Source organism: Chaetura pelagica, unplaced genomic scaffold (assembly GCF_000747805.2).
Source record: "Chaetura pelagica isolate M959 unplaced genomic scaffold, ChaPel_1.0 scaffold76, whole genome shotgun sequence".
Lineage (NCBI taxonomy): Eukaryota > Metazoa > Chordata > Aves > Apodiformes > Apodidae > Chaetura > Chaetura pelagica.
The window spans coordinates 4803573-4820323 of NW_009970723.1; positions in this window are offsets into that span (position 1 = coordinate 4803573).

The window sequence follows — 16751 nt, forward strand, 5'->3', positions numbered from 1 at the left end:
ATCCTAAAATGCATATCTAACATGAGCCAAGATGGGCCTTCTGGATGTCTTCATTGTTGTCCATTGACTGAAAAAAAAACAAGTCAGGATAAACTCAAATTTAGTCATAAAGTGTTAGATATGTAAAAATAAGTGAAATGAAACTTATTTGTACCCTCTAGAGTACATATATGCCTTGTTTAATCATATTTAGAATGTTAACTTAAGTCTCATATGGCCTTTTCCATGTTTTTTTCAATCAATGTAATGTATTGAAAATTTCCACATCAGGTATCGGTCTGGCACATGGCACTGCAAGATATACAGTGCTGCTTTTTCCATGATATTCCAGAAAGACTACCTGCTGAAAGCCTACATTTAGAGATGGGACTAATAAAGGAAGACAGGCACTGCTGAGAGGCCTAAGCAAAAAATTATGATTATGAAGTTTCCGGCTCAGCTGCTGTCAGAAACAGAGGGGTCTACATTTAGTTATCTTCATTTAAAATTTTCTGCATCTCTAGATTTTTGCTTTTGTCTGTGCAGATGCTCATTGTTCATATTCCATCAGAACCTAAATTGTATTCCATAATTAGGAAGAAACTACAGGCACTCAGAGTAATAGATACTCTCTAAATATAAGCACTTAACAACTATGGTTGCTATATAGCTTGTACTTCCATTTTTCTTTTTATTTAAGATCATGGTAGAAAGCTGTAACATCACTGGCACATTTTGTATAAAAGCACTCACAAGGTAAAAAACTCAGGATCAATATTTTCTAAGCCTGAAATGGTTCAAGTTCTTATCTTTTCACCTCTGAGCTTGTCAGTTCAGCAGTAATATTATTTTTTCTTCTGACTGCATCTATATCATTGCACAAAACAATACAAGACTCATGGATCCAGAAAAAGGGAGAAGCATTAAAGGTCTATTTCCAAGGCATCTATCTGTATTTTGTCTACTGGTTGCTTTAATGTGGAACGAACAAGCATTCTTTGTTTTCCCTTACGTGGGGTGCCACATGGTGGGAAATGCATTTAATGTGTCCATTGAGCTTGTGAGACTGGTCAGATAGTCACCATTGATCTGTACGAAGGACCTTGCAGCTCATGTTTCAGTGTCTTTCAAGTACGTAAGACATCCACTCTGCCTACCTGTGCTTTTCTGTGCATTGACTTTGGTAGCAAGTGAGTCTGTTCAGTTTTTTACACACCATGCACAGCTGACACCAATTTTTTTTATTATTTTTTTTTTTTCCTAGAAGGCCTTTCCATAGTCTGGGAGGGTTTTAGTCATGTCTTTCAGGTATGTCTAATCTCTAAGCACATTTGATAGCAGCTCCATACAATGAAGCAGCATTTGTGCTCCTAGTCCTTTGTAGAATAAACGTGGAGAAACTGATTAGAAGCACTGTTTAGAGCATCATGTTTGAGAAGGAGGGTTTAATGTGAAAGGATAAAGAACATTTATTTGTGAGGCAAAAAATAATAAATGCTTACATTTTCATTATTTTTTTTACCAAATTACACATGCACATCATGCTGTAGAAAAGCGTTTAATAAGTCTTGGCTTTTCCTAACACTTCTATTCATAATAGACTGTGGAAGTTTCCACTGATTGCATTTTTAAACACATCTTAAGAAGGAAAAAGATTCTTGCTTATTTTTTCCCTTCTTGCAATAAAAAATAAAGGTAGGTACTTTAGTGGGAGGCTTTGTCACCAAAGTTTCCTTGCTTTTTGGATAGCATTGCCCAGTAATAAACATTCCTCATTAACAAGAATGGGGTAGCAAACACTGTATAATACGGAGTTATCAAGTCCATTGTTCAGAAGATAAGTAAGATATATACCTTTCAATTTTCAAAAGAATTTCTCAAATATATTTTATTTCCAGGTTCTCATTAGCATTCCCCAAATAATAGTACTCTGGTTTTGACAATTTTCATTTAAATGTCTGCTTTTCTTTTACATAGTGAAATTCAAATCAAATTTTTTCTCAAATAATAAAAGTTTTCTAGGGGTCTCAGCTCAGAAATTTGGACCCTGTTTTACTTAAAAGTAGACATCTACATAGTGAAACACAGTCCTTAACGGTATTATAAATATTGGACATATAAAAAATGGAAGAATAGGCATGAAGATGAGATTTCTTCAAAGAATGAATGATGATGATGATGATGATGATTTCAATTTTTCTCTTTCTATCAGTAAAAGCCTCTGCTGTGGTTATCATTTTACAGACACAGTACAGAGACATTGTCTGTAAGACCAAGGCAACTGGTAACAAGGTGGAATTACGCTGGCTATGTAAGTTTTTGGTAGGACTGTGACTTCTGCTTTTCGCTTTGCATAAAGGGAAAGGGAAGACTGAAGTAGAGAAGACTCCAGAATCCCAGCTGTGGCAGGTGTGGAACATAAGAAATTCCAGAGATGAGAACAGACATTCTGGACCAGGGGGCTATAGAGGGAGTAGCTTGAGACAGAGCTAAAATGTTTAATTTTATGAACATTTCAAAAGGTTCTGTCATTCCACAGGGCCCGTTATGAATGCCAGTATACTTATGACTCTCCCTCAAATTACATCAGTGCCCAATATCTTAGCCACTTCTCCTTGCACAACCTCTGCAGACTTATTGAAACTCACCATCTTCTGAAAGGAAAGGTATTTCTATTTGAGGTTTGTCTGTAAGAGTTTCTCTTTATATCTTCAATGTTGGCACTGGGCATAGTTTTCATGCGTGGCTCCCCTGCTTCCATAATTACAGCTTCAATTTAAATTTCTGTGACCATATGCACTTTAGTTGCTTTGCATAGTTTTGCAGCATGCCCATTTGTGTTGCAGATCTGCAGACTTTGCCATATGTGGGACACTTATTTTTGAGATAGCAAGTGTCGTAACTCCCGCAATTCTTTGCCTTAGTTTACTGTTTACTGTCTCTGGTAGGATTATTGATTTTTGTTTTTAAATTAGATGCTCTTACTAAGAGTAGGAATTTTTATTTTTATTTTTTTAGGTGACAACCACACCATCTGCCTTTTCATTTTCTTCCCACTTTTTATTTGTAAACTAGCAGCTTCTACAAAGTTACTGATATTTTGCTCTGTAGTTTCTGTGGAAGCTGATCACACTGCAATCATTACTTCGGGACAGTTCTTTATTAATACAACTAAACCTGTCTTTTATTAGAGGATATCTGCATAATTCTCAAAATTGGTAAACAGTTTGTTCATCTTCTGTGCCTTACTCTGTTTTTTGTGTTTTGTCCATCCTAAGAAACACCACTCATTTTTGTGTTTGTTTTCCAGTTCACAGCTTCCTTTCTTCTGCTGTCATTATCCCATATGTATTCTACTGTTACATATAAGATACTAGGTGTACAAAGACTTCTAAAAGTACATAGAAATTATCTTCTGCTGAAATCACATACAGTCTCTGAACCACTATAGAAAGAGTGATTCTTGAAATTGTGGTGATCCAGGAGAATCACAAATAATATACAGGATCATGGGGAATGATTTTTCCACTTTGAAACATAAAATAATTAATTTGATAGCTTAATGAACAAACAAGAAAAGTTGTGGGTTTTTTTATTGTATATACTTCAACAAAAAAGGGGTCAGGTACTAAATTCACCTAGAGATGATCATGCACCTGTTGTGACGTGTGAGCATGTCTACATGCTGCAATTAAATATTTGGGAGAAAAAAACCCCAACAAAATAGGAATTACAGCCATGCAATTAACTAACAGAGAACTAATCCTTCTGTAAGTCAACACAGAAATTGTATGATGCCTAACTTATTATGGAATTGCAGGTGAATCATATAGAAGTGTTTAAATGGCAATGGAATTAAACATACATTAAAACCTCTGACAGAAAAAGTCAGGAATGATGAAGTAGCCAAGAAAGATGAGTTTCTTTGCTCTTGAGAAAAAGGTAAGCAATGAGAACAATCATGAGCTTCTGACTCACCCTAAAGAAAAGATAGAGCATTTTGCTTCTTACAGTAAAGAGAAATCTTTTGGGTATAGCTGGTATGAGATACTGGAATTTTCCAGTACCATGAAGTAAAATGTCTCCAAACAGGTGCACTCTGACTATCCAGAGAAATAATGAGAGCATTTTTTTTGGTGGAATTGGTCACTGGAGGGCATTACACAGGAATAGTGCAGAAGGTGACCTGCTAAAATGACTGGGAACAAATTGCTGAAGAGAGTATTTGAGGTAAATTCTAAAATATCTCATTGCTTTTGCATAATCTCTTATACATTTGTGGAGGTAAAATCCTTTTAAGAAGCATTGCCAAGGCTGTCTTACACATGATCTGCTTAGACAGGTTTCTGTTCTTGAAGGTCTGACCTTCCTTAAGGATTCTATTTCTAAAACCAGCAGGAACAAGCCAAAACTGGAAACTTTCTGGTAGCAAAAGGAACAGCCAAAAACTAACACATGCATTCAGTTACTGTAGCAGATTGCTCATGTGCAACAGGTTTTCTACAAATGTGAATGGTCGAGATATGACAGTGCAAATGAATTTTTGTGCAGGATCTATTCTCATGTAGAGCTTCAGTTTACATGTTTCATTCATTTTGGATGTCTCAAGCATTTTGAAAACAGAAATACTCTATATAACAATAGAAATCTGAATTTATGATTAATTATTTTTGTTATATTCCCTAGTCCTCATTACATGCTTAGAGACTTTTTTTAAAACTTTTTTTTTTAATTCCCCAATTATTATTTTCTATTATATTATCTAAAAGATTCTTCTAGTCTTACGCAATGTGGTAGAACCTGCTTGCTTTATAAATGAAAGGTCAAAAAACGAGAGTCTTCAGCTGCTATTTTGGCAGACAGAATACTTATGAATTTTCACGTCAGTCCACACATCTCCTATAATCTGTGTTATTGCATGCTTGTAAGACAAAATAAATAAATAAATTTAGGGATGTACTGAAAAAATAATATCAATAATCTTTTGTTAGTGTATGAGGTAGAAAGACCAATACTAGGAATGTTCAATAGCTTTAAAATTTATTAGAATTAAGCATTAATCACATTTAATACAAATGTTAGTGTACCTCTTAGTCTTCCACATGACACAAAATTAAGTTCAAAAGATGGTCTAACTTTCTTTATTTTTCCAAATTTTCAGATTAACTTCTGCAGCCATTATAACCAGCTTTAAGGCTGCCAAATGAGTTCTTTTACTTTTAAGCAATAACTGCTTTTTTTTAGAAAACAAAATTATTAAATTAACTTCAATTACTTGAAGAACATGAGTTATAGGAAGTCTAAGCAAAAGTAAAATCATACGATCACATGCAGTTAAATAAACTTACTTTATAAATACTGTATGTGTGATTTCTATTGACCTTCACTTCTGTTGAGAAAGCATGACAGCTGCATTGCCCCAGCTCTGCCTATTTATAGCTAAAGAGATTCACAACTATCTAGACTATCCAGAATTGCAAAATCTAAGCTAATATGCTAACTTTTAGACCACAGATTTTTTGTCTTACTATTTGATAAACATTTTCTGTCCTTTTTTCAATTTAATTTATATTTGCATCCTGTGATTGTCAAATAATTCCAGTGTTACTAGATTTCAAGTAATTTGCTTGATTTATGATACATAGCTAATAAGCTACTTCAGAATATTACCTCATAGGAATGACAATGTATACATGCTAATGCCTGCTAAAAGATTAAATAAAGGTAAAATAAAATACTTCTGTGCTCCAAGTTGTGGTTCCTATTTTGAAATGTTGTTGGGAAATTTAATTGCAAAGATCTAAATACCCTGTATTTTTAAATAGCTTTACGTATTAGTTCAGATATATTGAAACAGGAAACCAATGCCATAACTGTAGAACTGAAAAAGACCATCTGTCATTGCCTGTTACTGCAGGCATCTACTGCATTGTTCTTAGCCATTTAGATCTTAAAATTCAATCTTGCAAGATTGAATTTAATGAAATGAATTTAATTTTATTTGTGTGAGATAGACTATGAACTCATCAGACCTTGGTATAGTCTAAAATCTCAACTACCAGGTAAGGTATGGTCATTGTGTGATCAGTTAACACAGCGTGGTTCATCTCTTCTTATTTGATTCCAACTAAAAAGTTTTCACATCAAACAAAATAAATTAAGAAACTTCTGGTCAATTCTTAATTTTCTTTTTGTCCTTGAGAACTTGTTCCCTCAAGATATTTTGCTCTCAGAGTATAATATTCTAATAATTCCTCTGTGTTAGGCCTTCAACTTCATGATAAGGGCAAGTTGCAGCAATATCGTCTATTATTTATGCCAAGGCTCTTGATAAAAATAAGCACTATATATCCCAATCACATCAGTAATTAACTACCCTGTATGTGATATGTCCATATTCAGTACTTTCCATAACAATTTTCTCTTTAGCTAGCTCCTGGCATTTCTTCTTCTCATCTATCTTAATAAGTAACAACCGTTGTCTAGAAACATTGGAACAAGTGCTTTGCTGATATTTAAAGAAAATTATCATATAATAAGTTTTTGTTCAAAAAATCAGTTACCAGAATAGGTATCAAATTGGTTTGACTTCTGGTAAACTAGCATTGGTTTGTATTCATTTATTATTCACATAACATTTTAAATTAATTTTTGTTTCAGCAACTTTTTCAAACACTTTATGCATTTCTGAAATTACTTTTATTGGCCTCTAGAAGTTTAAATTAACACATGTACATATACACATTTGGAATTCAGCAGTAAAGAGAATCCTCCGTACTTGTTAAGTATACTGGAGAAGTTTTGCTGCTGATAAAGGGAATTCCTTTTTCTGTCTTTTCAGAGGTCTAGGATGGAGGATTCTCACTCAGTTCTCCCCCCTCAACATTCTTTGGATTTCTGAGTTATACTGAATAGGATCATTTTCCTAGTCTCACTCTCCTGAACTATCTTGCCTTTTCTTCATTTGGAAGCATCCACGTCTTCATCAATAAATAAATCTAGTATTAATTCAATTTTGTATCTGATATCTGGACATTGCTGTGATTAATTCTGTTTAAAGTTTCATCTCTTCATCTCTGTTTTGAGGGTAGATTCAACTGAAAGAGTGAGTCACTTTTGCAGCTGCCATTCCAAAAACCTATTTCTCCCAGCCAAAGTTACCAGCAAGCCTTCAGGTTCCAGTTAACAATCACAGTGATGAAGGACTACCAGATTTCTGGAAAGCAGCTAAAATTTTTTTTCATCTTTAGCAACTTGTATGTTTACTATGACTAAACTGCAAAACAAAAATTACTTCAAAGAATTCATTTGGAAACTATGACACAGTTTAAAAATGAAGAGGTAAATAAATAATGCAACTTCTTTGTTCATTTCTTGAATTTCTTGTATCACCTCTGTGAAGAGTATTGCTCTTTTAAATAAGGATCTTGCTTAGAATCATAGAATTGTAGAATTGTTTGGGTTGGAAAGGACCTTAAGGATCATCTAGTACTAAACTCCCTTCATGGGCAGGGACACCTCCCACTACCAGGTTGCTCAATGTCCCATCTAATCTGGCCTTGAACACATCCAGGGATGGAGCATCCACAACTCCTCTGGACAACCTGTTCCAGTGTCTCACCACACTCATAGGGAAGAATTTCCTCCTAATATCTAACCTATATCTCCTCTCTACAAGTTTTAATCCATTACCCCTTGTTCTCTCACTACAAGCCCTTGCAAAAAGTCCCTCCCCAGCTTTTTTGCAGGCCTCTTTCAGGTATTGGAAGTTCACTATGAGGTCTCCCTGGAGCCTTCTCCAAGGTGAACAACCCCAACTCCTTCAGCTTGTTTTCATAGGAGATGCTCCAGCCCTCTGATCATTTTTGTGGCCCTCCTCTGGACTTGCTCCAGGAGCTCCGTGACCTTCTTATGTTGGGGGTTCCAGAACTGGACACAGTATTCCTTAACTGATAATTTTTTCATTGAAAAACCAGTTTCATTTTATTGCTTATCTTTTTTTTTAATCTTTCAATGCCTATTCCTGTATTGTCTTTCAGTAGGTCTTCAAAATTGCATCACTTTTCAAATCACACCTACAGTGCCAGAGATGGTGGCAATGTGGAAAGTAATTTTCCTGAAATGAATAAAATATAATGAAGTGAAAGTTACATGAAAATTAAAAAAAAAAAAAGCAACAGAAAAAAAAAAAAAAAGTGCATGCAATTTTTTTTTTTTTTTGCCGCAGGCCTAAGTAGCAAAACACACAAGTATAATATATAGTGTTTTGCTCTGTCATAATACTTTCTGTTGAAGAGTTTCCAAATTCAGTATAACCATTCCTTAGTGCATTATCATTCAGTATAATCATAGCTTGAACTCCATAGGTCTTCTGTAAGGTTGTTTTAACTGAAATAAACTAAAGCATTTATAAACATCAAGATCAAATCAAACACCAAGGAACATATTCGGTGTCACACCTTTTCATTCTTCATTTTGGCATTTGTTGACATAAGAAGAATATCTGCATCACTATGTGTAAAGCTGCATGTTACCAGGACTGGGTCTTAAATAATGTACCTGTACAGATGAAAGAAGCAGAGCCAAAGTTACTTCCCTGCAAAGAGTTTTGCAGTCTTTTGAAGCACAGAGGAAACATAGCACAGAAGTTATATGACAGAAAGAAAAAATGGAAAAAAATATTCTTTAGATATATTACATTTAATAAAATGAGGAGATAACTGAGTTTATTATGAAATTTTTTCTCTAGGCTTCCATTTGAAATTTGCGATGGAAAGAGCAGGATCAATTTATTAAAATAAACAATATGTTAGCATGTCAGATAGCTGCATGCATAAGGCACATTGTTTATGCTAAAAGACTACTGAGAACTGCATAAAACTAAAACATTTTCATTCAGCACATATTTGCCTCTTCAGTTTGATCATTCATTAACTACTTGGTTGACAACTTGGATAAGAAATTTTTCATGTCAACTACAATTGATGTTCTGGATTTAAATCAATGTGTTTTCATCTGTTCACTGATAATCTTAGTGTGATCGATATAGAAAGACTTAGAGTAATCCATCTGAGGTCATTCATGTCAAAAACTATAGCTTACTAGACATAATTTATATTATAATTTTAGAGGCTTATATGATTGTTTTTATCAAATTATTTTTATTGAGTTGGAAAGGGAGAAAACAGCCCTCTTCCTTGTGTTGTTGCTTAAAATCATACTCCATTTACCAATGTATTTCCATACTCTTCCATAAAAGTTTTTGCAGATGAAGTTATGAGGATTTTTGTAAGGCATATATAGTTTATATTGCTTTAATTTTAATTTCTCATGCCCCAAAAAGCAAGTGGGCACACATATATCAAACTGTCTTAATTTTTATAGGGGAAAAAAGTACAAAAAATAAGGATGCATTTAACGTAATATGAGAATTAAGTGCTTGGCTCACCCTACAAGCAAGGAAAACATATTTTCAAGTACTATTATTTTCCTTAAACTCGCATTCAACTTTTTTTATAAATAAATCTAACAAGATAATGTTTCAAAAGCATTAACTTGTGGAGTAGAGGGACAAAGAAGGCACTAAATTTCCTTCTCTTTTCAAGGGCTAAGAAAAAAGAAAAAGGAGGAAGGCTGAGAAAAAAAACAACAAAACAACAAACAACAACACATTAAAATACATAATTAAGAAAAATAATCCCACATTAATCAATGGAAGCTGATCTGTGGAATTTCAAATGACTAGCAGTTTACAAGTTTGGATTTCAACATCTTGACTCGTATAATTTCTTCAGACATTCCCATATGCTTAATATTCATACCCTACTTTTTGCCCATCTTGTAAGTATAATGTTAGTTCAGGATTTCTTCTTTCTTATTCTTTTTTTTTTTTAAAAAAAAAAAAAAAAAAAAAAAAAAAAAAAAAAAAAAAAAAAAAAAAAAAAAAAAAAAAAAAAAAAAAAAAAAAAAAAAAAAAAAAAAAAAAAAAAAACCCTAGGGATTTACATATGTAAATCAGAAATTCATAGAAAGGACCATTTGGAACATCTAATCAGGCCACCTGTTTATTGCAAGCAATTATATCAAGCTCAGAACCTGTAAGAAGATTTATTTTCAAGGTCTCTCTGAGACACCCTTTATCAGAATATAATCATAAGAAATAGTAGGTATTGGTGCTATATATCACATGATACAGCATACACCTTTCAAATGTTTTGACTCAATATGCACCTCTGAGAAAAAAGTTACTTCAGTAGGGAGACAGTTCTTTGCCACCCAATAATAATGTTTATTGTTTTCTTTTCTGTCTTCCAAAGATTTTATAGAAATTGTATTAGAAAAAATGTGTTATCTGTATTACCCTGTTTTCCTAATGTTTAAATCCTCTCTTTTACCCCCAGAGGTTGTATTGAGAGTAAGACATTTCAATTAGCTCTTAATTTCACTAGTTGAGTTAGAATAATTTTTTTTATTATTTTTTTTCTGAAAACTGAAGTTGTTTCTACAGTTCATACCTTCAATACAAAGAATCAGTAAACTTCAAGCTGTGCACATGATCCTTTCACACCAGATGTTCACCCGCCACTCACATGTGAGGGAGCACATAATATCTTTCCTGTGCTGTGAGTCTGAATGTTGGTCTTTAACATACTTAATTGATCGATTAGACTTTCTTACAGGAAAATACTGAAACATCTTAATTTACAACATTAGCAAAACAACTTAAACTATATGTATTTATATGTTTCAGTATTGCTAACCACATTTTACAAAATCCAATAAAATGTTGTGTGGTTTTGATGTTGCTTTTTAAAGTCCTTAGGCATCTGTTATACTTTCCCCTGCTAGTGGTTGCAAAGAGCTAATGAACTGTGAGGTCTTTTGCCAAACGTCAGTCACAGCCTTAAGACTACTAGGCTTAACACTCATCAAATTCGCCTTGGTTCTTTCCCCTCATTTTTCTTCAGACATTGTTTTACAACAGAAAACCCTCAGTTATTTTCATTAGCACACCCCTGATAAGCAGGGATGTGGGTTTCTCTGCAAGCCAGTAAAAGAGCATGTGAATCCGGCAGGGGCATAAGCACCACAGCAGCACAACCTCCCAGCAATGTCTAGGCTTGAGCCATTGAGCCAATATCTAGGCTTGAGACATTTTTAACTAGCAGTGTCCAGCACAAAAAAAAAAGCTCAGTTGTTTACCCCTTTCAAGGGAGATTTTCTGGGTATCTTTGATGTCTAAATGCTTAATTCAGATGCCTTAAAAGATATTAACTAATTCCCTTACACAAAGGTAACCTATGTCCATTTATGCAACCGAACTTCAGCAGCCAGGACCACTGAAGGTAAGTGGGCATGGTAACAGCAACCCACCCCATGGATGTCAGTTTGTGCTTACCTGCATGCTGATGTTCTCATGGTACATGGTGCAGATTCACAATTTTCTGACTTTCTTTTTCTAGCCGACTTAAAGGACGAAGCTGTATATCATATTATGGGAGATTATTAAAGGAAGATTTCCATTTATTTTAGTAGGATTTATAGTGATTTAATGTATCTCATACAGAGATGCCTCAGGAAAGTAGATGTTGGGTCTCTGGAATTGCAGTTTTGGAAAAAAGAAACAAACCCTCTTCATAGAGTATTCTTAAACTGTTTTTCCAGGTCATTAGGCTTATGAAAAACATATAAGAAAACAAGTTGGTTTTATTTCACATCAAAGTGAAAAATTTTTGTCTTTTAAAATAATTTTTCTCTTCTGGTCATTTCCACTATTTAATGCATCACCACGTTTATAACTGCAGTTGTTAGTTATTATTTTTTCTTTCTCCTACATAATTTTTTTCTGGGGTTCAGAAATAAGGGATTCTGCTATGAGGTAAAAGCACTGAGCTGGTGAATGGCTTCGGGCAATTCATCTACATTTTTCTGATACTATAAATTACTATTTATATCAATTGAAGAAAGGTCAGCAGAGCTGCTAATGAAGTCTGCCTCATTGCAGTCAGTATTCATTCAAGACACCACTAGAACTGCTGTTTTGTGCATAAAGCACTTCATCAACTTGACTGGCAGCTAATATTTTCAATGATAAAAGGGTTGAAAACTTTTTTCACCAACCATTTTGGATCTTCTAAATTAATCTTTTTGCTTTCATTTAAGCAATGCCCTTCTTGACTTGTTATTTTTCATTTTCCTATCATACACCTTGTTCTTTTACTTGCCTCTAAGAACAGCTATACTTTTAAATAATCCTGACATCTGAAGAAGACTATTCTTTCCACAGTGATCATCTGCCAACAATGAATCATATCCTATAAGAGTTAGACTAGCAGTGTGCCTTCAGAAATTGTGTTTTACATGTTCCTAAAGGTGCAACAGTATCTTGTTTACTCCTGGTAGACTTTTCTACCCATCATTTATACAGGAGATAACAAAAATTGAATAAGGTTTTCTCAGGTAGATTACTCTTTGAATGACATTAACTCACTTTATTTTCTTATAACTATATATGTCTCAGACATCATAAGGGAAGACACTTTTCTAAATAAAAAGAAGACAGGTAGGACACTGGATTTGCTCAAAAGCGTAAAATTACAGCAATACCCCTTTTGCTACCCTGCTTTGTTGACCACAGTTGAAGATGACTGAAAACTGTCTACTGTTATAAAGGGATCTCATTATGCAAATACCATTGGACTAAACTATTTTTTCTCAATAGAAGCATTGCTGACTGAGCTAATGAAAATATTATTCTCCATCATGTCAAAAAGCTTATCAGCCTGCATGAAGCCAAATAATAGAAAAGGACTTAATTTCGTAGAATCATAGAATAACAGGTTGGAAGGGGTCTCAAGGATCATCTGGTCCAACCTTTCTAAGTCATACTTTTCTATTATTTGGCTTCATGCTCAGCAACCTGTCAAGCTAAGAATTAAAAATATCCAGTGTGGTGGAATATACCACTTCCCTTAGGAGACTATTCCGATGGTTGATTGTCCTCATGGTGAAAAATTTACCTTTTGTATCCAATCAAAATCTTGCCAGGATCAATTTGTGCCCATTACCTCTTGTCTTTTCCATGTTATTCCTTGTAAATAGGCAGTCTCCATCTTCTTGGTAGCCACCCTTCAAGTACTGGAACATAGTAATAAGGTCTCCCTGAAGTCTTCTTGTCTCAAGGCTGAACAAATCCCGTTTTCTCAGCCTTTCCTCATATGGCAGGTCCTCCAGTCCACTGATCATCCTTGTGTCCCTTCTTTGGACCCTCTGCAGCCTGTAAGCATCCTTTTTGTAGAGCAGGGATCAAAACTGAACACAATACTCCAGATGTGGTCTGACAAGCACTGAGTAAAGCAAGATAATGACTTCTTTATTTCTGCTGGTGATGACCTTGTTGATGCAGCCCAGCATCCCCTTGGCTTTCTTTGCAACTGCAGCACACTGTTCACTCATGTTTAGCCTGTCATCCACCAAAACACAGGTCCCTTTCCACAGGGCTGTTCTACAGCCAGGTGGATCCCAGTCTGAACTGTGCTCCTGGGTTATATGTTCCCAGGTGCAAGACCCATGCTGCCTACTACACATACCATTTGTCAAGGTCGTAATAAGTCATTTTATCCAGGAGGAGGCTTTGGGGGACCATATCAAAAGCCTTGGAGAAGTTCAGGTAGATGATGTCTACCACTCGTCCTCCATCAACTGAGTTACTTTGCCATAGAAGGCACACTTGGAAAGCACACTTTGCCCCAGGTAAATCCATGTTGGCTTTTCCCAATCACATGTTTCAATTGACTGGTGACAGTCCCCAGGAGGATTTCCTCCATGACTTTCCCAGGGACTGAATTGAGACTAATGAATCTGTAATTTCCTGGGTCCTCCCTGGGACCCTTCTTGTAGATAGGAGTGACATCAGCTTTCTTCCAGTCTTCAGGGACATCTGATCTCCACAACTTCTCAAAGATTATAGAGAGCAGCTTTGCAATGACATCAGCCAGCTTTCTCAACACCCTTTGTGTGTTCTGGTACCTACTGATACAGGAAGAATCTTCCAATCTTTTAAATCTTCCATGTAAGTGGGTAGCGTTGTATCAGAATGGTCAAAGGATACCTAGTGTTTTGGAAAAATTGCTCTCATGAAGTGGGCATGTAACTTCTAATTAGATGGGCTTTTCCTCACAATACGTCAGTTTCCCCAACTATCATATAATGAGTTTAACAACAAAAAAAGCCTGCATTACACTAAAAAAGAAATGGCATGTCTCCTATGTTTAAAAATTAAAAACAAAATAAAAAAAAAATTAATATTGAGATGAGCTCATTTTTTACTTTGATCACTTCTGAAAATATTTGGAACTGGTTTCTTTCTGAAGTAGTCCCAAAATGAAAATTGTTAGTTTTGCTAAAAATTCCCAAATAATCTATATTTTATACTCTGTGAAATGGAGGTACATTTTGTTTGAATATTAACATTGATTTTTTGCATGATTTATTGACTGGAAAAATCTGATGAACTGATTTTTTAAAATTAAATACAGGGAAAGAACAAGGAAATTCAATTTGTATAGTCTTCAATGCAGTTTCAAATATTGCTGCTACTACATGAACTCAATCCAGCCTAACTCAATTGCCTTTTCACATTTAATAAATATTATAGATTAAAAACTAATTTGATATTACAAGATCCAAAGAGATCTTCTCTTGGCCCCTTCTCTTGTAAAGTAGACTTCAAAGTAAGGTTTTAAGGCAGTAAAGAGGAAGATTTATAATTATAGGCCACAACTTAGTATCTAACCGCACCAGACAAGTTAAAACTCTTTTTTTGGTCCCATTTTCATACTATAAAATCCTTCTAAATCAAGAAAAATGCCATATTTTAAAGGATTGTTTTTTCTATATTAAAAACACATAAATTAATTATTTATATATGATAGGTTGCAGTCTATCTATAAAGAACTTCTTTACATTAAAATATAATGAAACATGTTCTGAGTTGCCTCATATTTTAAAATACTTAAGACAGCTTCAGTAGGATTTCACTTTCAGTTTTACAGTTTCTCTGAATGTTAGCACTGACATCCATTATGAGAGGACTGAATTCCTAAAAAGTCACTTCATGCATAACAATGTCACTGACAAGATTTCAAAACAGAACTAGAGACAGTATTTTCTGCAAAAATCTGGGGAAAAACAAACAAACAAAAAAAACCAACTACATTTCCAGCTCTTTTAACAGTATCTGCTTGTGTTGAAGGACTTTTTGACCATCAAATGACAAGAGCAATTGAGTGAGATGCCTTTCTTATGAAATTTTTCTACTTGGTACTAAGTAGATTTGGGATGGAACCATCTTTTTGCATAATGAGTGCTCTACAACCTTCTCTCTTTCTCTCTTTCCACACATTGTTAAAATATTTTCATATTATGTTGAATAATATGCCTGAAAGCCAGATGATAGATCCTGCTGCACAAGCTCGAGAATGAAATAAGAATCACAAAAGAAAGAAAAACAGGAACAATGTTCTATTATGGTTTAATAAAGAGTAAGAGTCACGAAAAGTAAACAAAGTTAGCAATTTTTATCCATCAGATAGTACTGAAATTAAGCTGTGTGCTCTTTAATTGCTGGATGGAATTCTTGTCCCACTGAAATCAGATTCCAGTGAAAAATGTAAATAGCCAATTCAGCCAATAAAACATGACCACATTCAAAAAACTCTTAAATGAATTATTATTTTCCAGTTCCAGATTTCTCTGCTTGGCAAAACTATTATTCAAAAATTGACTATGACAGAGAAGAATATAAGCATACAATCAATTTTTTCCTATAATGAAGAACTCTAGTTCAATAAATATATTTTATTTATTTATTTATTTATTTATTTTCAGTATTTGAACTACTTCACCTGAAAATATTTTACTTCACTTTTTCCTGAAGTCTGTCTTCCACTTTCTCAATTTCAAGGTCTCAGAGAATCTTTTAACTTGTAGAATCATACACAGAAATTTTGTGTAGATAGTGCTGGACATTTATTCATCAATGAATTCTGAAATTAGGACCGTGGTCTTGAGTGCACTTTGGAGGTCAAAGATAATCAATGAAGACTAGGGAGCACAACAGTAAAGTAATGCCAGAAGCCTTGAATCGGTGAAGAGGCTGCTGGTATGATGTTCACACTATGTCCCTTAGGAAGGGGAATATCTCTTCCCTGTCAGCCACATACAGTGAATTAGTCTAAAAATGATGAATGCACAGGCAACTGTCACCAGATGCTTGTCTGAGATGAAAGGGCAAAGTATCTCCACAAATCGAGTTTTACACATTTATCATGTTTTCTAGTAAAATATCAGGATCAGTCATCCTCATTACTCACAGGGAGGACATGATCAAAAAGGAGGCCTCTCAACTTAAGTATATCAATGTAAGAGGCAGTAGGAAAACATCTGGCATAACCATGCAGCACAAGCTTATTTTTGCTACACTTGTCAAGTCCAAACTACCATCCAAGTCTGGATCAGCACCCAGCAGTGAGAGTGTGCATAGGTTCATTGACACATCACCAGCCATGCTCAAGCTGTCAGATCCTTTCAAACCATGACTAATAGCCAGGACTCCTCCATGTGGCAGCAAGGAATCAGCATTCTAAAGGGACAATTTATATTTGCTTCTGTTTCCTAGTGATCTGCTGAAGGAACTGATCCTTAAGTCCTGAGAACTTTTCTCACAGCATCAAAAGCAGAAAGCTGAAGAATCTGTTTTTATTTTCCTGACC